The sequence below is a fragment of the Triticum aestivum genome, chromosome 1B (assembly GCF_018294505.1).
Source record: "Triticum aestivum cultivar Chinese Spring chromosome 1B, IWGSC CS RefSeq v2.1, whole genome shotgun sequence".
NCBI classification, from domain to species: Eukaryota; Viridiplantae; Streptophyta; class Magnoliopsida; order Poales; family Poaceae; genus Triticum; species Triticum aestivum.
In genome coordinates this window covers 215,909,849-215,932,551 of record NC_057795.1, presented here as the reverse complement: position 1 = coordinate 215,932,551, position 22,703 = coordinate 215,909,849, and the positions used below count along the sequence as shown (strand labels likewise).

The window sequence follows — 22,703 nt, the reverse complement described above, 5'->3', positions numbered from 1 at the left end:
CTTACATCACACTTTGAAAAGAATTGAGAATAACTCCAGGGAAATTAGAAGAGTCGGGTAACATCCTGGAAAAAGACCTGTGGGTTAGGGCCCACTAAAATAGAACACCGTTGGAAAGGGATTGTTGAAGAGATAGATGATGCACCGGAACAATTGAAATATTTGAATGAGGTGATAACCTGGAATTAATTGGAACACAGACGAATCTCCTGAGATGTCTTGAACACTCAGGAAGGATAAACTGGCGAGAGACGAACGAGCAGGGAAAACACTTGATCCAAGGGAAAGAATATGATCAACCGAAAAACTTGAATTGAATCCACCGGAAAAAGAAAGGGATGAAGAATGACGAACAAGACGAGAATTCACCGATTGAAATGATTGAGGGAAGGCTGAAGAGACTCCGCACGAATGCAATTGATGCTCGAAAGAGATTCAAGCTCCGGGAAGAAGAGGGTGGGAGGGCGGGAAAACAAATGCAACTTGGAAGGGGAAAACCGACGAATATCTTGAAGAGAAAACACCGGTTGAAATCATTGAGGAAAGAAAACAAAGACTTCGCACAAGTAGGAAGGATACTCGATTACGGACTCCGGATCCGAGAAGAAGAAGGGAGGGCGGGTGGGAAATAAGACAACTGAGGATTGAACTGAATGATGAAGAGGCTCGAGTCGACTTGACGAGAAATGCACCGGATCAAAAGAGCTGAGAACCAACGATCGAAAAACCAACTGCGTGATCCTAAAGAAAAATTTGAAGGGGAAGAGGAGTAATTCGAAACACCTACATCAAGATTCCTTACCAGAGCGACGAAGGGGTTGAGGAGTAAAAAGAATTCCTACTCTCTGATATAACTAGACTCCGAAAATAGTTTTTTTCTAGACTCGACAACGGCCAAACTACACGGTCAATCAAGGGGGCTCCTAGGGTCGGTCGAGGCTCTGATACCAACTTGTCACGCCCAATATGCGACCCTATCCAAAAGGAACTCGAAGGTCCCACGAAGGATAGACCCGCATATTGAAATGCTTTTGCAAGATGGATATCATTACATCAACATTACATAATAGATGGGGATACATACATAAGGCATACAATGCCACATGAATACAACCTCCAATACATAAGAGTAACATCCGACTACGGATGAACACAAACAGAAACTCAAACGACATCCACCCTGCTAGCCCAGGCTGCCGACCTGGAACCTATCCCCTGATCGAAGAAGAGGCAGAAGAAGAACTCCAAAACAAGCAAACATCGCTCTCGTGTCATGATCATCGCACAACCTGTACCTGCAACTATTGTTGTAGTAATCTGTGAGCCACGAGGACTCAGCAATCCCATTACCATGGGTATCAAGACTAGCAAAGCTTAAAGGGAACGGAAGGGGTAAAGTGGTGAGGCTGTAGTAGCGACTAAGCATATATGGTGGCTAACATACGCAAATAAGAGCGAGAAGAGAGCAAGCGGAATGGTCGTGAAACTAGCAATGATCAAGAAGTGATCCTGAACTCCTACTTACGTCAAACATAACCCAGAAACCGTGTTCACTTCCCGAACTCCGCCGAAAAGAGACCATCACGGCTACACACACGGTTGATGCGTTTTAATTCGGATCAGGTGTCAAGTTATCTACAACCGGAAATTAACAAATTCCCATCTGCCTATAACCGTAGGCACGGCTTTCGAAAGATTATACCCTGCAGGGGTGTCCCAACTTAGCCCATGATAAGCTCTCGCGATCAACGAAGGATATACCTTCTCCCAGGAAGACCCGATCAGATTCGGAATCCCGGTTTACAAGACATTTCGACAATGGCAAAACAAGACCAGCAAAGCCTCCCGCTGTGCCGACAAATCCCGATAGGAACTGCACATATCTCATTCTCAGGGCACACCGGATGAGCCAGGCGTCGGGTTGGCATAGACCCTGGTTGCCCAGGGGGCGCCGGACATCGCTCGGTTTGGACCAACACTTAGACAAGCATTGGCCCGGGGGGGCTAAAATAAAGATGACCCTTGGGTTGGCTGACCCAAGGGAAAGGTAGGTGGTGGTGAGGCAAACTGTAAAACCAAGGTTGGGCCTTGCTGGAGGAGTTTTATTCAAAGGGAACTGTCAAGGGGGTCCCATAAATCACCCAACCGCGTAAGGAACGCAAAATCCGGGAACATAACACCGGTATGACGGAAACTAGGGCGGCAAGAGTGGAACAAAACACCAGGCATAAGGCCGAGTCTTCCACCCTTTACCAAGTATATAGATGCATTAATAATATAAGAGATATTGTGATATCCCAACCAAAATCATGTCCACCATGGAGAAATCTTCAACTTCACCTGCAACTAGCAACGCTATAAGAGGGGCTGAGCAAAGGGGTAACATAGCCAAGCAACGGTTTGCATAGGAAAGGTGTCAAAGGTTAGAGGTTCATAGCAATATGGGTGGCTTGATGAGCAAAAGATAGGTAACGCACCATAGCGATAGAATGAAGCAACTAGCATAGCAATGATAGTAGTGAGATCCAGGGTAGCGGCCATCTTGCCTGAAATCCCGCAAGGAAGAAGAACGAGTCCATGAAGAAGATGAATGGATGAAGCCGAACCAAGTGTAGACGAACGAATCCTCACGATCGCAACGAAACAGGAACTATCTAGAAGAAACACACAACATAGTAAACACACCACACATGAACAAGGCATGATGCACAACAAGCATGATGCATGACAAAACTACATGAAGCTACTCATGGCAAGAGATGATGCAAACAAGAGCAACACACTAAGGCAAGTTTAAATGAGGCCGGGAACAACATATAACAATTCCGGTAAGTCCTCATATCCATATTTCGAAATTGGTCCAGATCTGAATACAGCTTATGTTCAATTTGTTAAAACAGCAAGTTAAAATGCACCAAGATGATCTACACGAGATTCTAGTCAAGTTACATATAAAGTTCACTTAGTTTGGAGCTACGGCCTAGAAGATATGAGCAACACAAGGCTAACATGGCATTGATGCAAAATGAACCCAAACATCAAGCAAACACACCAAAACAAGGATGCAACATGATAATATGAAGCTACATGCAATTCTAAGCAAGTTTCATATAGAGCACACTCCAAACGAAGCAACGGTTCAACACACACAAATGAAACAAGTTTAAAGGACAAGCTGTCCAAAATAGCAACTAGGCATATTGCAAGCATCAAAACAACATGCTACAGGACCTCGACAAGAAAACAAAAGGCATCGGCATGATGTACAGGTAATGCATAACAAAAGATGAACACTGAGCTATCTCCAGAAATCACTAGAACATGCTCAAACACACATGGCAAGATTGCAAATGATAACAGTTTAGACTTTGCAGAAAATAACATCAGGTTGCAATGTTTAGAGCTATCAAACAACATGTTACAGGAACTCATCATAGCAAAAAAAGACATGGCATGATTCTACTCAAAGCATAGATCAAAAGTACCTTAGTGACCATGAGCCAAAAATGACCAGAAGATATGATGGCACCCAAGTAAACATGGCAAGTTATATTACAGATTTGTATATGGCAAGAACAACGATAAGAAGGCATGTTTGTGAGCGTGTACCACTCACCACAGAGCAATACATGGCATGGCAAGGAAACCAACAGTAAGAAGGCATGTTTATGAAGCTAAGCATGGCAATAGCAAGTTCATAGGGTGCATGGATCACTAACAACAATCATGGCAACAACTGAACTTAATGTTAACAGGCTGACAGCAACATTATTTAGCAAATTTGGAGCAAGATTACGACAAGCTATAGGAAGCTATAAATGCAACCAGGGGCATGGATGGATATAGCATGACATGTAGAACAAAACATATTTAGTGAACATCTCCAGATTATGCATAGAATGACTAGTAGCAGCAGGTTTACATAGCATCACGAAATAACAGATTCAGCCTAGCAAAACAGTAACAGCAAGTAACCTACTTAACAAGCTCGATTCACTCACCACAAGTCATCACATGACAAGATAAGCATAGCATCAGCAAGAAGACATGTTTATGAAACAAACCAAGGCAATAACAAGTTCATAGCATGCAAGGATCAACTACAACAACCTTGGCAAAATTGAATAACATGTAAACAATCTGCCAGGAAACATTTTGGAGCAGAAGTAGAGCACTAAAATGACATGCTAGACTACTCTATAATTGCAAACGGGGGCCTGAATGTATAGCAAAAAACAACATGTTCAAAACTCCCTTACTGGAGTATCTCAAAATATGCATGGATCTCTCTGTAGCATCAAGTTTACATGGCATCAAAATAACAGCAGAACAGGGACTAAAATCAGTAACATCACGATGCCTAGTTTGCATGCTTGTGCTAGTCACCACATTGATCACAAAAATACATGGTAAGCACCTCTGTAAAGAAGGCATAGCATAGATGAAAACACATGTAGACATCAACCTCATAGGATGCACACATCAATCATGGCAAAACTGACAAAAGAGCATGTTCTTTTAACAGCCAGCAGACAACATTATGAAGCACTCTTGCAACGAAGATTCATGCATCAAGATGAGCTCAAATGAACATGATGCAATGGCATGAAATGAAGTACTCGTCGAGGCGAACAATTTGAGATATTACACGCACGAAATGGAGCTACGGATGCAGAAATACAATGCGATGAACATGGCATGATAATGTCAAAATATTCCGGGACTTAGTCAAATTTCGGAAAAAAAACATATGAGCGTCATATACTTAAAGTGCGCACGGGCGGGATTTACAGGGGTGGCTCACCATGGGCTAAGCCCAGTTGAGGAGGAGGGAGCTGGGCCGGGCCTGGGCCGGTCGGAGCTGGGCCGGCCCACGAAGGAGGCGAACGGGAGGCCGGCTGGATCGGGGCACCTCCCCGATCGGGCTGGAGAGCAACGACGGCGGCGCTGCGGCGGAGGAGCGGTGGCTGGGGATGGTGCTGGCGGCGGGGACCGGCCGGATCGGGCAGCGGCGGCCCGGATCTGGAGGAGAGACGCGGCACCGCGGCGGCGGAGGAGGAAGGCGCGGGGCGGCGGCGACCGGACGCGGAGGGCGACGCGGGGATGGCGGTGCTCGGCGGCGAGCGGAGGCGCCGGACGGCGGCGGAGGCTGGCGCGGTCCCGGCAACGAGGATCCGAGGCGGCAGGGCGACGCGGGCGGCGGCGGAGAGGCGGGGCGGCGCGCAGGGGCCGGCTCGGGTCGCGGGGGCCGGGGACGGGCCGCGCGGGCCGGCGGCGCTGCGGGCGGTCGAGCGCCACATGGCAGGCAGCCATTGGCGCGGGGCGGCGGCGCGGGACGTCCGGCGGGCGCGGACATGTCCGGCTGCGGAGAGGGATTTCGTCCGGCGACGCGAGGAGGAGGGGAGCTAGGGTTTGGACTGCGAAAATTTAGGGGGGGGGGAGGGCACATATTTATAGGTAGAGGGAGCTAGGAGAGTCCAAATGAGGAGCGGTTTTTGGCCACGCGATCGTGATCGAACGACCGGGAGCATGGAGGGGAGTTTGCTGGGTTTTGGGCCACTTTCGAAGGGTGTTGGGCTGCAAAGAGAAAGGGGTGTTTCAGGCTACGCGGTTAATCGTTGGAGTACCAAACGAACTCCAAATGGCACAAAACTTGACAGGGGGTCTACCTGTGCTATACCAAGGCCTCTTGGCAAACCTCGGGCCATTCCGAGAAAGTTTAACACCCACTCACAACAGGAGACAAAAAGGGGAACGCCGGAGGGCAGAGGAGCGCCGGATTGCAAAACGAACAATGGGGAAAATGCTCGGATGCATGAGACGAACACGTATGCGATGCAATGCAATGCACATGATGACACAAACCGAATGATGACATGGCAAAATGCAACACGCAAGCAAATGACATGGCAACGACGGCGAATAACTGGCAGACACCTGGCGCATCGAATCCGGGGCGTTACAGTGGGCCCCTCGTAGCTCCATCGACGTAGTTCCTTCGCCTATATATACTCTTATTATACCCTAAAAACATCAGGGGGAGCCACAAAACCACTTCTCCACCGCCGCAACCTTCTGTACCCGTGAGATCCCATCTTGGGGCCTTTTTCGGCGATCTGCCAGAGGGGGATTCGATCACGGAGTGCTTCTACATCAACACCATTGCCTCTCCGATGAAGCGTGAGTAGTTTACTGCAGACCTTCGGGTCCATAGTTATTAGCTATATGGCTTATTCTCTCTCTTTGATTATCAATACAAAGTTCTCCTCGATGTTCTTCGAGATCTATTCGATGTAACATTCTTTTGCGGTGTGTTTGCCGAGATCCGGTGAATTGTGGATTTATGAACAAGATTATCTATGAATATTATTTGGTTCTTATCTGAATTCTTATATGCATGATTTTATATCTTTGCAAGTCTCTTCTAATTATCGGTTTAGTTTGGCCTACTAGATTGATATTTCTTGCAATGGGAGAAGTGCTTAGCTTTGGGTTCAATCTTGCGGTGTCCTTTCCTAGTGACGGTAGGGGTAGCAAGACATGTATTGTATTGTTGCCATCAAGGATAATAAGATGGGTATTTCATCATATTGCTTGAGTTAATTCCTCTACATCATGCCATCTTGCTTATTCATTACTCCGTTCTTTATGAACTTAATACTCTAGATGCATGATGGATAGCGGTCGATGTGCGGAGTAATAGTAGTAGATGAAGGCAGGAGTCAGTCTACTTGACACGGACGTGATGCCTATGTTCATGATCATTGCCTTAGATGGCATCATAATTATGTGCTTTTCTATCAATTATTCCGCAGTAATTTGTTCACCCATCGTAATATATGATATCTCGAGAGAAGCCACTAGTGAAACCTATGGCCCCCGGGTCTCTTTTCCATATTATTGAATCTCGTTTACATCTTGCCAGTTTCCGGTTTAATATTTTGCAATCTTTCCTTTCCAATCTATAAACCAAAAATACCAAAAATATTTACTTCGCCATTTATCTATATCTATCAGATCTCACTTTTGCGAGTGACCGTGAAGGGATTGACAACCCCTTTATCACGTTGGTTGCAAGTTCTTGATTGTTTGTGCAGGTATTCAGTGACTTGTGCGTCGTCTCCTACTAGATTGATACTTTGGTTCTCTAAACTAAGGGAAATACTTATGCTACTTTGCTGCATCACCCTTTCCTCTTCAAGGGAAAACCAACGCAAGCTCAAGAGGTAGAAATAGCTTACACGGTCTTTTTGGCATCCCGAAAACTATGACACTATTTTCAGGAGTGTTCGATCACGGTGGCATCTGAAGTACCACTTAACGAAATTATCAATAACCAGGACACCATCGGCCACATAGCTAAATGGGCCATTGAGCTCTTACCGTTTGAAATAACATACAAGCCATGCCGAGCTATTAAATCTCAGGTGCAGGTCGACTTCATCGCTGAGTGGACGGAAGCCGATCTCCCTAAAGATTACAGTTCATACTCCAACTGGATCATGTACTTCGACGGCTCTAAAATGCTAGCCGGACTGGGGGCTGGCGTCATGTTGACATCCCCTACGGGGGACATAGTCCGCTACGTGTTGCAAATCATGTATATGGTCTCCAATAATGCAGCCGAACATGAGGCACTTCTACATGGTCTCCGCATGGCTGTCTCCATGGGTATACAATGCCTAGAGGTGCGCGGCGACCCAAACCTCGCAATATCTCAGGTCAATGGAGAGTTCAATGCAAAAGATCCAAAAATGTCAGCATATCGAAATGTCGTATTAAAAATATCGGCTCGGTTCGAGGGGCTTGAATTTCATCATGTCTCTCGAGACAGTAACCATGCAGCTGACATCCTCGCTCGCATGGGTGCCAAGTGCGACCCGTCCTGCCTAATATCTTTGTGGAAAGGCTCTTTAGGCCATCCGTGGTATGGAAGATCGAGAGCGGAGATGCCAGTACGGACCTGGTCATGCCCCCAGCAGCCAAACACAATACAAATATCATCGGGGGTTTGGATGCCGAAATAACACCCTCTGCTCATGAGATCATGGATGTTATTGCTCCATGGACCGAACCTTTCCTGGCCTACCTTAATAAGCAGGAGCTTCCTGATGATCATAAAGAGGCCCATCACACAGTTCGACATTCTAAAGTCTACAAAGTTCACGAAGGTGAACTGTACAAGAAAAGCACTACCAGAATTCTCCAAAGGGGCATCTCCGAAGAGGTGGGGCAGCTGCTCTTGGTGGAAACACATGCTGGTCTGGGTGGCCATCACGCGACAGCTCGGGCCCTTGTAGGCAAAGCTTTCTGGACAGGTTTCTTCTGGCCAACGGCCCGAGCAGATGCACAAGCCCTTGTCCAACGTTGTGTAGGCTGTCAGCTTTTCGCATATCAAAGTCATATGCCTCCCACTGCCTTAAGAACAATCCCCATCACTTGGACTTTTGCAGTCCGGGGGCTTGATATGGTCGGACCCCTTAAAGGGGGAAGCCACAAAAAGAAATATTTACTAGTTATGGTGGATAAATTCACTAAATGGGTACATGCCAAACCAGTAAAAACAGCTGAAGCAGGGCCAGTGATTGACTTTATGTCCGGTGTGGTACGCCGCTATGGTGTCCCGCACAGCATAATCACTATTAATGGCTCCAATTCTACAACTGAGGAGGTGAAAAACTGGTGTGCTAACTTGGGCATTAAACTCGACTATGCATCCGTCTACCACCCTCAAACAAACAGACAGGTTGAACGGGCCAATGGCCTGATAATGAGTGGCATTAAACCCAGACTGGTGTGCTCCCTATGGGAGTCAGATAAGCACTGGTTGAGGAACTCAATTCCATGCTATGGGGGCTGCAGACTATGCCTAATCAAACGACCAGATACACACCATTCTTCATTGTGTGCGGCACAGAAGTTGTCCTACCCTGCGACATCATTCATGATTCACCTCGAGTGCGCATGTACGAGGAGCGAGAAGCCGGGCTCAATCGACAGGATGAAATAGATTGCCTTGAAGAGGAGCGTGATATTGCAAAAGCCCGTTCCCCATTTTATCAACATCAGGCCGGGCGATACCAAAGCAGAGAAGTGCGGGCCAAGACATATAACATCGGCGACCTCTTCTTACGTCTCCCAGAGAGGAAGGATAAGCTCAAACCAAAATGGGAGGCCCCTTTCATCATAGATGAAGTTCTCACAGGAGGAGCCTATCGCCTTCGTAATGCATCGGATAATCGCCTTGAGCCGAATCCATGGAATGTTGCTCACCTCTGACGATTCTACGGATAGTTCGGTCGCACTATTTTTATTTTTACTTTAACTAGGTTCCTCTTCTCCTCTCCTTCTTATTTTTTACTTTTTATATCCCAGGGTATGTTCGGATCTACCAAACTGTTAGGGATACATATCTTTGAATGTATACACCCCACTATAACTGGGGGCTTCTTTGACGAAGCTTATTATTAAAAGCTCATTGCTTACATTGTCTACATCGTTTTTTCTATACATCTTTTGCTATTATATGCACCTCTATGACTTACGTTTTTGCCAAGTTGGGTTGCCTCGCTCCTGTGCTTATACCCTACGTTCCCGATTGTTCGGTTAGGGTGTAAAGGGAGTACCTCTGCGATTGCTACAACTGGGTCGTCCAGATCTGTACCTTAGACTGGTGAAGCCGGAAGCTAGCGTTCTTAAGGGAATAATTGGTCGGCAAGCAACGACAGAATGTTTACATTTACGTAATTCTTCTAACAAATATGGGATAGGCTGCCCATACTTCGGATTAAAGCCTAGGCATGCATAATTAAGCATGCCGGCCCAATGAAAGGAGCTTAACGGAACTATTTTCCCTAGAAGATGTTTCTTATGTTAAATAGTAATATAACATACCTCCCCGGACAATTTTGGTCTGTTTGAGCAATATGACCGGATTGCCTTGTTTCCAGACATACTGAATGTTTATTACATTCTAACATGGTATCCGGAAACACTCTAACTTCTTGGTTTGAAGGTTGAAGCCAAAGGCCCGCGATGACAAATTTTGACATGTTCGGTTGGAGATCAGTTCGATGATAAAGTACATTGGTACATGGAATCGAACGCCTACTCTTTATCTATGTCATCTATGAGACTGTTTAAGCTACAGTCTTCTTGCGAATATATCGCAACTATCATCACTTGGTCATATACCAAGTTCACGGGAATCTCTTTTCCGTCCGGTCCCTGAGGTCCAACTCGAGCCATATGATTCAGATCGAGCCTGGTGTAGCACGTTTTCACCATCTCTCGTGCCTCTCGTGCACCTTCCCGGCATGCTGGCGCCTTACATAGCTCAAAACAGCGTCGAGAACCTTTGAACAGGTTTGCCAACCCCTCCATACTTTCTGGAGGTGCATCGGATGGCCATAAGGCTTTGACCATACTCTTCATGGCTTTTTGGGCCCGCTCATGCACTATAGACAGCTCTTTTAGAATGTCACCTCGCAATCCGGATACTTCTTCTTCAGGACGTCCGGTTAACAGACATGTAAGAACAACATTATAACATTCCGTATTATGGGATTATATGAGTCCCTTGATTGGTCAAAGGTCATGCCGAATATGCCACCTTTCAACTTTTTGTTCTCTTTTTGTGCGTCTGATAATTGAGCCTTTAAGCTCTTTATCTCTTCAGTTTGTTTATCCCTTTCCTCCTCCAGTTTGTTCTTTTGGTCACTGGTCATCGTGACTTTCTTCATTTTCTCTAGCTCTGAGGTGGTGGCATTTAGCTTTGTCTGGCTTGTTTCAAGCTCCCGGGACAGCGTGTTGTTCTTTTCTTTGAGAACCTACGGTCATAACGATCCTTAAATTGGTTGGTCTAAACTGCTTCAGGTCTTGGGAGCTACTGGCATATATCTATTAAATTTACACAAACTGTTACCTGTATACCTTTTAAAAACAAGTGAGCAACTCTAGTAAGTCAATCCCGGGCGGCTCAGATATATGTATCCACGGTGCTGAGGGCGGTAAATTCCATCTCAGTAAAGGCTAGAGCGCACCGGGTCTCTTTCAGTCGTTGATGATTCATCATGCTCTCCATGTCGGAATTTGTGACGGATACATCATCCGAATCCTCATGAGGTGGATGAGTTGGCGCCGCATCCGTATTGGCTCTCATCCAGGTCGATGAGCCCGGTGCCGGATTAGCTGATTCTCGACTATCTGGGACTTTGGACGCGGTTCGCCGTGTGCTCCTCCTAGAATAAGATGGGGGGGGATATGACATATTGAAGCTTATACCTCTTTGATGATGGAGGGGGTTAGACGACGCTCCCGGATTCCTTTCGTTTTGAAGGCTCACCCTGCATAGATGCTACCTTCCTAGGGTCCGCTCTCGATTGGGTACGGCTCGCTGAGCGCCGATCATATAAAGCACGATTCAGTGTGATGGGTGAGGCATGAGTGGGGGATTCTCTTTTTGAGGATGATTTCCAAGCACTTACGTTGGAGAAAAGGAGAAGGTCGGGGTAGTCGGCCGTAATAGCCACTTCCGAGCCGTCAAGGGTCGCTTGATAAAAGACTCCATGATCAAACTCTATAAATATATCCGGATCCTCGCGTAAGCTGGGGTCTTCGTTGCGGGCATGGTCCTCTGGCTGAGGGGAGGGGCAACGGACATTTTCGACTACCTTCCTCCATGTTTGCTCTAAGACAACCAGAATAATTTGATAAGCACATCTTGATAACAAGGTAGAGCAATGTTGATAATCAACAACTTACCCATTCAACGGGGTTGTACATGGAAAAACCTTCCCGACAATTTAAGCGGATGAATTCTTCTTTCTCCCCCTTATAAAGATCTGCCAGAATGGCGGCCAGAGCAGATGGGGTATCCGGGCCCTCGCGCTTATAGCGAGACGCGTCATCCTCCCTGTTGTAACACCATTAAGGGGGCAATCTGGACTGAAGGGCTGGATGCATCGCTTTATCGTAATGGCCATAACTTCGATTATCAAGAGTCCGGAGTGGGCAAGTAATCTGACCTTGCTAACTAACCTCATTACTTCCGCATTGTCTTCTTGCTTGGGGCTCCGGGGGCGCCAATTGAGTAGTTTCTTCAAAGGAGCACTGGAGAATTCGTGAAGTCCACGCCGAACTAGGTCCAAAAGCAGAACATCCTCAATATAAAACCATTCTGAAGACCATTCTTTGGATCCCTTCTTGGGAGTTCCAATAGGGTAGCCTGATACGGCTATGCGCCAAACTTCAATGATGCCCACTTCAAATATAGAACCACCTTGATGGTGAGGCACGAGGTAAAAGAACTTTCTCCATAGTTCGAAATGAGCCTCGTAGCCTAAGAACGGTTCGCAAAGAGTGACAAAACCCGAAATGTGTAGGATAGAACCTGGCGTGAGGTTGTGCAGCTAGATCCCACAGAATTCCAATAGACCCCTAAGGAAGTGGTGTATTGGGAATCCTAAGCCCCTTAAAAGAAACGAGACGAAGCACACCCTCTCCTCCTTTTTGGGGTTAGGGAAATTCTCTGCTAGTGCATCATTGCAAATCGAGGCCAATCCGGCCCGCACGGAGACTAGATCTATGGGAGTGACATATCCCTGCATCTTAAGTCGACTCAGTTGGAGGTAGGACACTGAGCAGCTTCTCCAATCATCCTCTTGAGGGTCATGAGGGCACGAGGAGGAGCTAGGGGCGCTCGCCATGTTTTGAAGTTTTTTGTGGTTTGCTCCGATGCTCTTTGTGCGATGTGGGATGGAATTTGGGGATCTGACCTCTTTATATAGATGCCGCCCGTGCAGGGTAAGGGGCTTATTTGTAAAAAATAATGGACCATTCACATTCGCCCAGCCCATGGAAATCGAGGTGACGACAGGAAGGAATCATAAAGGCAGAACATGGAGGACAAAACCGGACTATTGTCAATCCGGAGTATGTTGAAGAACCCGCCTTGCAAAGCCGAAGACATAAGCCGGATACTACATCGTCATTGAAGGCATGTTCGGGGGCTACTGAGGGAGTCCTGGATTCAGGGGTCCTCAGGTGTCTGGCCTATTCGATATGGGCCGGACTGATGGGCCGTGAAGATGAAGCAGAAAAACTATCTCCCGTGTCTGGGTAGGACTCATGTGTGCGTGGACGACAAGTTTGGTGTCCGGATGTACTGTTTCCATCTTTTGTAAACCTACTCTGTACAACCCTAGGCCCCTCTGGTGTGTATATAAACCAGAGGGTTTAGTCCATAGAGGCTATCTGAATAATCATAGGCTAGACATCTAGGGTTTAGCCATTACGATCTCAAGGTAGATCAACTCTTGTAACCCCTATACTCATCGAATACAATCAAGCAAGACGTAGGGTTTTACCTCCTTTAAGAGGGCCTGGACGTGGCTAAAACATCGTGTCCCCATTGTACCTTGTTACCATTGATCCTTGGACTCACAGCTTGGGCGCCCCTACCCGAGATCTACCGGTTTTGACACCGACACCAAGCAGTATGCGCTTTCAAGGAAGGCATACGGTAGAGAGAGCTCACACTGAAGTTTGGTAGCTCCGGGGCTATGACTCTGGATTGGATGATGGAAATAGCCACTCTATACATGAATGGTGAAGAAGAAGACCGACTCCATAATGGCAAAGGGAAGACAGTCGACCCCGATGCTGGGGGCGGAAATCCCTGTCGGAAGCATAAACGCAAGGTTGAAGCCACAGGCCAGACTGAAGCTGCAGTGGTAAATACCCAAGGGAAGTTCAAGGGAAAGCAAAATGGACAGTGGGCACCCAAGAAGATGAAGGATCAGTCGGGCCAGGACGTCCTGGATTTACCGTGTCCCATACACAGGAAGAAAGATGAAGAAGGCAACTTGATTTTGCCTAAACACACCACTTGACAGTGCATATTCCTTATACAGCAGTTCTGTGAAGGACAACGGAGTGAGAAAGGCTTTGATAAGGATGAACATCAAGAAAAGATAGATGATTACCCGAAGGTCAATGCAACTTTGGTGATATTTGCTGATGTTGAGAGCAAAAGTCGACTGAAAGTCATCAATATAGAGGTGAACATGGTTGCTTCGGCAACTACAACATACCTCAAGTGGTCAAAGACTCCTATGTCCCTCGACCAATCGGATCACCCATCTCATGTTGCTACCCCCGGGTGACAAGCTTTGGTGGTCGACCCAGTCATTGGAGGCACTCGACTACGTAAAGTTCTCATGGATGGTGGTAGTGGTTTGAAAATTCTATATGCAGAAACCCTCCAAGGGATGGGAATTCCGATGTCCCGACTCAGTGAGGGCAACATGCAGTTCCATAGAGTCATCCTAGGAAAGAAAGCAAAATCACTCAGGCAGATTGCTTTGGATGTGGTTTTCGGTGATTCAAAGAATTTCTACAAGGAAAAAATGACATTCGAAGTGGTGGATTTCCACAGTGCCTATCATGTAATTCTAGGCAGGCCGACATATGGTGGTTTCATCGCCCGTCCATGTTACGTGTATCTCAAGTTGAAGATGACCGAGCCCAAAGGTGTGATCACGGTCACTGGGAACAGACAGAGTGCTGAGGAATGCCTCCAGAAGGGGTCCAAGATCGCTGACGAGCAAATGGCAGTGGTGGAACTGGAAGAATACAATAAGAATGCTGATCCGAGTGATTTGCTCTATTCCAAGAAGCCTGCTTCTAAGTCTGCATTTCAGTCGGTCAGCGAGACGAAACTAGTTCACATTCACCCAGAAGATCCCACAGCTGGTCCAACCCACATCTCAACGACACTCGAAGCAAATAGGAAGCCGCGCTCATCTAGTTCCTCTGTGAGAATTGGGACATTTTCGCATGGAAACCATCAGACATGCCAGGTGTACCCAGGGGGCTGGCTGAGCATCATTTGAGCATCGACTCCAAAGCTAAACCTATCAAGGAACATCTTCATCGGTCCGCCGCGGAGAAGAGGAAGGCGATTGGCAAAGGAAGTGGCTCAGCTCCTGGCCGCTGAGTTCATCCGCGAGATATACCACTCCGAGTGGCTCGCCAATATCGTCATGGTCACTAAGAAGGATAATCCACTCTGTATGTGCATTGACTTCAAGCATATCAATCAGGCCTGCGCGAAGGATCATTTTCTGCTCCCTTGCATCGATCAGATAGTCGACTCGACCGGGGGATGTGAGCGTTTGTCTTTTCTTGATGCGTATTCCAGATACCATCAGATCTGATAGTATGGGCCAGATGAAATAAAAATGGCCTTCATCACCCATACGGGTGTTTTTGCTATGTCACCATGCCTTTCGGTCTAAAAAACGCTGGCACCACATTCATGCGCATGATTCAGAAGTGACTGCTCACGCAGATTGGTCGGAATGTGGAGGCGTATATGGATGATATCATGGTTAAGTCACGCAAAGGTTTCAACCTGCTGACCGACCACGCTGAAACCTTCGCCAATCTGAGAAGGTATGACATTAAGTTGAATCCGTTCAAGTGTGCATTTGGAATACCCAGAGGAAAGTTACTCGGTTTTTTTGTTTCCGAACAAGGGATAGCTTCTAATCCTGAGAAAATTGGTGCAATTCTTCGAATGAAACACCATGTGCATGTGCATGACATTCATAAGCTCACAGGTTGTCTTGCTGCATTGAGTCGATTCATGTCACGTCTTGGTGAAAAGGCGTTGCCTCTTTTCTGACTGATGAAAAAGTCTGATACGTTCAAGTGGACTCCCGAACCTGAAGCAACGTTTGTGGAGCTGAAAGCCCTACTTTCCACCCAGCCGGTGCTTGCTGCTCCGAACAGCAAAGAGCCTCTACTCTTGTATATCGCATCTACTGGTCAGGTTGTCAGGACAGTGCTCATAGTGGAGTAAGAAGAAGAAGGCAAGGCCTACAAAGTTCAACGCCTAGTGTACTACATCTCTGAAGTCTTGACTCCATCCAAGCAGAGGTATCCGCACTACTAGAAGCTTGTTTATGTAATTTATTTGACTGTGAAGAAAGTTACACATTATTTCCAAGACCGCTCGATATCAGTCGTCAATGGCGCTCCTTTGTCTAAAATCATGAACAACCAAGATGCAACTGGTCTAGTGGCTGAGTGGGCAATTGAACTTCTCCCTGTGGATATCAAGTTTGAAGCGAAGAAGGCGATCAAATCTCAACCTGCCATAGATTTCTTGGCCGAGTAGATTGGACAACAACAACCGACTTAGGTTCACTGGGAACACTGGACTATGTTCTTTGGTGGATGTAAGATGTTGAATGGCTCTGGTGCTGGAGTCGTCCTGTTGTCCCCATGAGGCGATAAACTCAGTTATGTCTTCCAGATTCACTTTGCTTCCTCGAATAACAAAGCTGAGCACGAAGCACTCCTCTACGGGTTGCTATTGGTGTCAAAACCGGCAGATCTCGGGTAGGGGGGCAAGCTGTGAGTCTAAGGATCAATGGTAACGAGGGACAATGGGGACACAATTTTTACCCAGGTTTGGGCCCTCGTAAAGGAGGTAAAACCCTACATCCTTCTTGATTGTATTCGATGAGTATAGGGGTTACAAGAGTTGATCTACCTCGAGATCGTAATGGCTAAACCCTAGCTGTCTAGCCTATGATTGTTCTGATAGCCTCTACGGGCTAAACCCTCCGGTTTATATACACATCGGAGGGGCCTAGGGTTGTACAAAGTCGGTTTACAAAAGAAGGAAACAGTACATCCGGACACCACACTTGCCATCCATTCATATAGGAGTTCTACCCGGACACGGGGGATAGTCTTCTGCTTTATCTTCACGGCCCATCAGTCCTACCCATATCGAATAGACCAGACACCTAAGGACCACCGAATCCAGGACTCCCTCAGTAGCCCCCGAACTTGCCTTCAATGACGATGTACTATCCGGCTTATGTCTTCGGCTTTGCAAGGCGGGTTCTTCATCACACTCCGGACTGACGACAGTCTGGTTTTGACCTCCATGTTCTGCCTTTACTATTCCTCCATGTCGTCGCCTCGATTTCGACGCGCCAGTGAATGTGAATGGTCCATAATTTTTGTACAAACAAACCACTTACTAGGTAAGGGTGGCATCTATATAAGGTGGTCAGATCTCCCAAGGCCATCCCATATCGTGCAAAGAGCATCAGAGAAAACCATGAAAAAACTTCAAAACATGGCGAGTGCTCCTGGCTCTTCCTTGCGCCCTCATGGCCCTCAAGCGGGTGATTGGCTTGTCTCTCCTTCAGCTGAATCGACTTTAAATGCAAGGATATCTTCCTCCCGCAGATCTAGTCTTCGTGCAGACGGGATTGGCCTCGATTGGCAATGATGTGCTAGCAGAGAACTTCCCCAACACCAACAAGGATGAGAGGGTGTGCTTCGTCTCGTTTCTTCTGACAGGCTTAGGATTCCCAATCCACCCCTTCCTCAGAGGTCTATTAGAATTCTATGGGATCCAGCTGCACAACCTCACACCAGGTTCTATCCTGCACATTTCGAGTTTTGTCGCTCTCTGTGAATTGTTCTTAGGCTGCGAGGCTCATTTTGAAGTATGGAGAAAGGTCTTTTGCCTCGTACCTCACCATCAAGGTGGTTCTATATTTGAAGTGGGCGGCACCGAAGTTTGGCGCATAGCCAGATCAGGCTACCCTATCGGAACTCCCAAGAAGGAATACGAAGAATGGAGTTCGGAATGGTTTTATATTGAGGACGTTCCTCTTCCGTACCCAGTTCGGCATGGACATCCAGAAATTTCCAGTGCTCCTTTGAAGAAACGACTCAATTGGCGACCCCGGAGCCCCAAGCAAGAAGATAGTGTGGAAGTAATGAGGTTAGTTAGCAAGGTCAGATTACTTGTCCACTCCGGACTCTCTTTAATCAAAGTTATGGCCGTCGCGGTAAAGCGATGCATCCAGCCCCTTCAACCCAGAGTGACCCCTTTATGGTGTTACAACGGGGAAGACGATACATCTCGCTATAAGCACGAGGGCCCGGATACCCCAGTGGCTCTGGCCGCAATTCTAGCAGATCTGTTAAGGGGAAGAGAGAAGAATTCATCCGTTTAAATTGTTGGGAAGGTTTTTCCATGTATAACCCCATTGAATGGGTAAGTTTTCGATTATCAATATTGCCCTACGTCATAATCAAGATGCGCTAATCAAATTCTTCTGGTCGTCTTAAAACAGACATGGCGGAAGGTAGTCGAAAATGTCCATTGCCCCTCCCCATAGCTAGAGGACCATGCTCGCAACGAAGACCCCAGCTTCCTCGAGGATCCGAATATTTTTATAGAGTTTGATGATGGAGTCTTTTATCAAGCGAGTCTTGACGGCTCTGAAGTGGCCACTACTAGGAAAACCCTTACCAGTAGCACTGGTTTTTTGGCTATTAGTAGCGCGGGCAGGCGCGCTACTGCTACAACGCTACAGCTATTTTTAGTAGTAGCGCTTGTTTGAACCAGCGGTACTGCTATATATATCAAGTAGTAGCGCGCCTCTCTCCATCGCTACTGCTATTACTAGTAGCGTGCCCCTGCAACCAACGCTACTGGTAGGGCTGCGCTGCTACTACTCCAATACCCCACGCAACTGCTAGTATTTTCTTTTCTTTTTATGTTGCTGTATTCGTATTTTATATGTTTTATACAATTACAACAGACACACACACACTAAAACTATATGAAAAAGGAATGTCTCATCATCATCATTGAAGTGGTATAACATAGTCTCAACTCAAATGATGTTGATCTCATCATCATCTCGAAATAGCAATACAAGTTAATGATCACATGTCTCTTACATTGTCACCGTAGACACATGTTTCATCATCTACCTAAACTATGACATATGAGATCAGAGCGATCACGATGATCAAAAGCGGTATTATGTAGTAGTTTTTGCAGCGGCGCTAGTTCTGAATCCCCTGTTGTGCCATGAATCTCAAGTAACTAGCTTCGGCTTCCACTCTGCTATCAAACCCTTTCTGGCTTCCGTCGGAGAAGCCAGAGACCTGGGACTCACACTCTGGCCACTCATCATACACGCCCAGAACATGCCCTACATGCACGTCATACCACTTCCTCGCCATCATTAATCTATATACCTGTCAGAGATGCACACACACACACACAAATATATATATATATATATATATATATATATATATATATATATATATATATACATATATACAGACGGTCTATTCTGCTAATATTAGCAGAATAACTATTCTACACACCACTTCGGCACTGCACGCTCAACAGAAGCGCACTGCATCATTTTGACGACGAGCACTGCAATAGAGACTAGTGAACTTCTCGTCGAAAAAAACTGCACGCATTATTTTTTCGGTACTGTTTTCGCTCTAATTTTTAACCATTTATCGGAATGAGGCATGTAATATACCATTGAAAAGCTATGGATTAGGCGCAACTTCGACATGTTGAACACTTTTCGAGATTTCACACAGTTTAAGAGCAGTTTTGAAAATAGTGTGGCGGATGATGAGTGGCAGCGAGCGTTTTTTCGTGTTATTTTCTAAACTGCTTGTCGGAATGAAGCAAATGATATGCCGTTGGATAGATATCACCGAGGCGCATCTTTTACATAAATAAATCTTTCTCTAGTTCGTTACGGTTTAAGAGCAGTTTCAAATTTACTAAATCGCGGAAGTCTGTTTTTCATGTTTTAAAAAAAATTCGATACTGTTTTTGCTCCAGTTTTTGAACCGCTTGTCGAAATGAGGCGTGTGATACGCCGTTGGAAAGCTATGAACAAGGCGCAACTTTCGTATGTAGAACTTGTTTTCAGATTCCTTACGGTTTTAAATTAATTTTGAAAATTGTGCGGCGGACGACGAGTGGCAGCGGCCATTTTTCGTGAAATTTTTGCAAACCGTTGGTCGGAATGATTCAAATGATATGTCGTTGGAAAGATATCGACAATACGCAACTCTTTCATGTAGAACACTCTCTCTAATTCTTTACGGTTTAAGAGAAATTTCAAATTTACCGAAATGTGGACACTTTGTTTTTCGCGACACCCAAATCGACGTGGGTACTTCATCCGACTGAAAACCGCACTGCATCAGATGAAAAACTGCACTGCATCACACGGGTAAGAGAACGATATGGTTTCTTTTATTCAAACGTCATTTTTTTCAAATACGTGAAAGTATAGTGCACTTCACATCGGGTGTAAATGAACCACAACACTATAAAGAAGTGGACCGCATTACTTTTTTTCGCTTCCGTAACAATTTTTTTGCACTTGCGGAATGAATAACATCACACGATCGACTGCACTGCTTCAGAATGAAAACCACACTGCATCGGACGGGCAAGCGAGCTGCATATTTTTTTTTGTCGAACGTTATTTTTCTCATATGAGTTTTTGTTGTCTTTTTTTCAACATTTTTATGAACGAGTGGACCTCAAAGACGAGGGCAAGTGAACCACACGAGTATCAAAAGTGAACCACATTAGAAAAATGTTTTCTCTGACACAATTTTTGTACTTCATATTGGTCGTAAATGATCCATGGTACTACCAAAAATGAACGGCATCACTACTGAAAGCGAACCACATTGCTTTTCTTTTTGTTTCCCTAGGAAATTTTACAATGAACCGTCTTCTTTGGTTTTTTTACAATGTGAACAATAAGCGTCTTCACAATGAACAGAAAAAATCAATACTATATATACACGTGTTTTTTTATGTTCTCTCATCTTCTGCTAAAATCCAGTAATCTGGCCGGCATGAAAGCAAATAGTAAAACTGTACTGCATGCCTTCTAAAAAAAGCAAAGTGCAGTGCACCAGACTTCTTTTCGGAAACAAATAAATCGAACAGCACTGCACTAGAGATTTTTTTTTTCCAAAACAAAAAAATGTGAACGACATGTCGACGCCCTCGGAACTGCACGCACACAGCCAACCATGGTACTCCAAGCCACTCGAGAGGGATCCTCCTGTGTTGCGTTCTCGTCGGTGGCGAGGTAGAGGTGCGAGGAGCGGACACTTCACCTTGACCTTGTGATGAAACCAAGCAAATTGGCACCAAAGTAATCCTGAAGACACTTCACCTTGTGATGTACTAGCAGAGGAGAAACAGGAAAGCATATATAGATTAGAAAGAATATTGCCAGAGATGTGGTGGTTCTTATCTAATGTGACCAAAGATTCATTCGTTTGAAAAGAAAGGCTCGTGCAACAAATAAAAATGAAATCTACAGCAAGCACACATGCATCGGTAGGTGGAGAAGAGTACAGGGCCGCAATTCGTCAGGCAGGTGCCTGTTTTGTTTTCCAGTTTCAGTTGAAGGCACTCTGTCACTGAGCCGTTGGATGAAAAACAGATGGCACCATGATGTGCCAACAAACTTATTAGCCAACCACTTGGGATAGAATAGATAGAGCAGCCAAGTTTCTTTCTCCTTGCAAAGAAATCTGCTCTACTTCCTTCTAGCCTTCCAGTCAGTTAAAAAACAAAGCAAATCGATGAAAGCAACATTCAGAGATCTTTGACAATTTAGATGCCCATGGACTTGGCCGTGCCGATGATGGACTTACTTGCACAGGGCCTCGAGCAGACATGTGCTTGCAGAACGGGTCGGCCTGCTTCAGCTTGGCGATCTCGTACACATGCCAGAGCGAGAGGGACGTCACCATGATGATGTTGTGGCCCGGCCGGCTGCTCGCCGTCTCGATGCCCGCCGCCTTCTTGAGGAACCATGAGACCGACGGCGACTTCACCACAAACTCGAAGGTATTGTCCTTGTAGGCGGTCAGCGTGACCTACGTCGGAGTTTCCGCCTTGTACATCTGCGTCCTCGCGTTCAAGTCCTGGACGACAAGTAGAATGTTGCAAGTTCTTCAGCCTGCAGAATGGGTGTGCTGTGTGCACAAATGCAGTGGACTGCACGGTACCGCCACCGATGGCTTGTGGGTGCGGCGGCCGGCGAGTACAGAGGTGGGAGAAGGCCATGGGAGACCGCCAGCCATCCCGTGGTAGCCGTCGAGTGGACGGGGAGGCCGCGCCTGCTGGTAGGCGGAGGGGCAGCGTGGGCCACCGGATCTGGCGACGGGGCATTGTGAGGGGGGCCGCCGTGGCCTGGATCTGTCGGTGGAGGAACACCGCAGCTCACCGGCGAGGGGAGGAAGGCCGCGGGCCGGTCGCGGTGGGGTGCAGGGAGGAGAGGGCCATGGGGGGCTCGCCGGATCTAGGGAGGAGAGGGCCACGGTGACCTCGGCGGCTGCCGTGGTTGCCGGTGGAGTTGGAGGAAGGTTGGGATGAGGGGGCAGAGGAAGGAGGAGTGGGGCGGCTGGGGTGCTGAGCCCGATCCGGATCCTACACCGCACCGGAGCGGCATGCTCGTGGGGGTGGGGATTGGGGAGCGATTGGGGGTGGTGGCGCTGGGCCGTGGGCATCGGGGAGAGGTGGGTTGGGGATTGACCAGGGAAGAACGTGGGTTCAATGGGGGTGGGGTGCGTGGGGTTGGTCGGCTGGGGCAAGTTTCTTGTTTTTGTTCTTCCAATCTGTGGGGTTCCGGCGGTGGGTGTTAGCAGAATAAGACTCTTAAGGGTGTTATCATAATAGACCCACCTTATATATATATATATATATATATATATATATATATATATATATATCATGAAGCGAATTGAACGAAACAGTTATGAAATAGAAGCAACATATATAGTAAACATAGTTAACAAATTTC

The 22,703-nt window shown here is 46.6% G+C and overlaps 1 long non-coding RNA gene across 1 annotated transcript; it reads right to left on the bottom strand.

Annotated features, from left to right (window-relative positions):
• Positions 1-20,553: 20,553 nt before the first annotated feature.
• LOC123116633 (uncharacterized) lies at positions 20,554-22,461 on the bottom strand. Its single transcript, XR_006457137.1, has 2 exons — positions 21,553-22,461; positions 20,554-21,076 (listed from the first exon to the last, which is right to left on the bottom strand). It is a non-coding gene; the product is annotated as an uncharacterized lncRNA (long non-coding RNA).
• Positions 22,462-22,703: the final 242 nt, after the last annotated feature.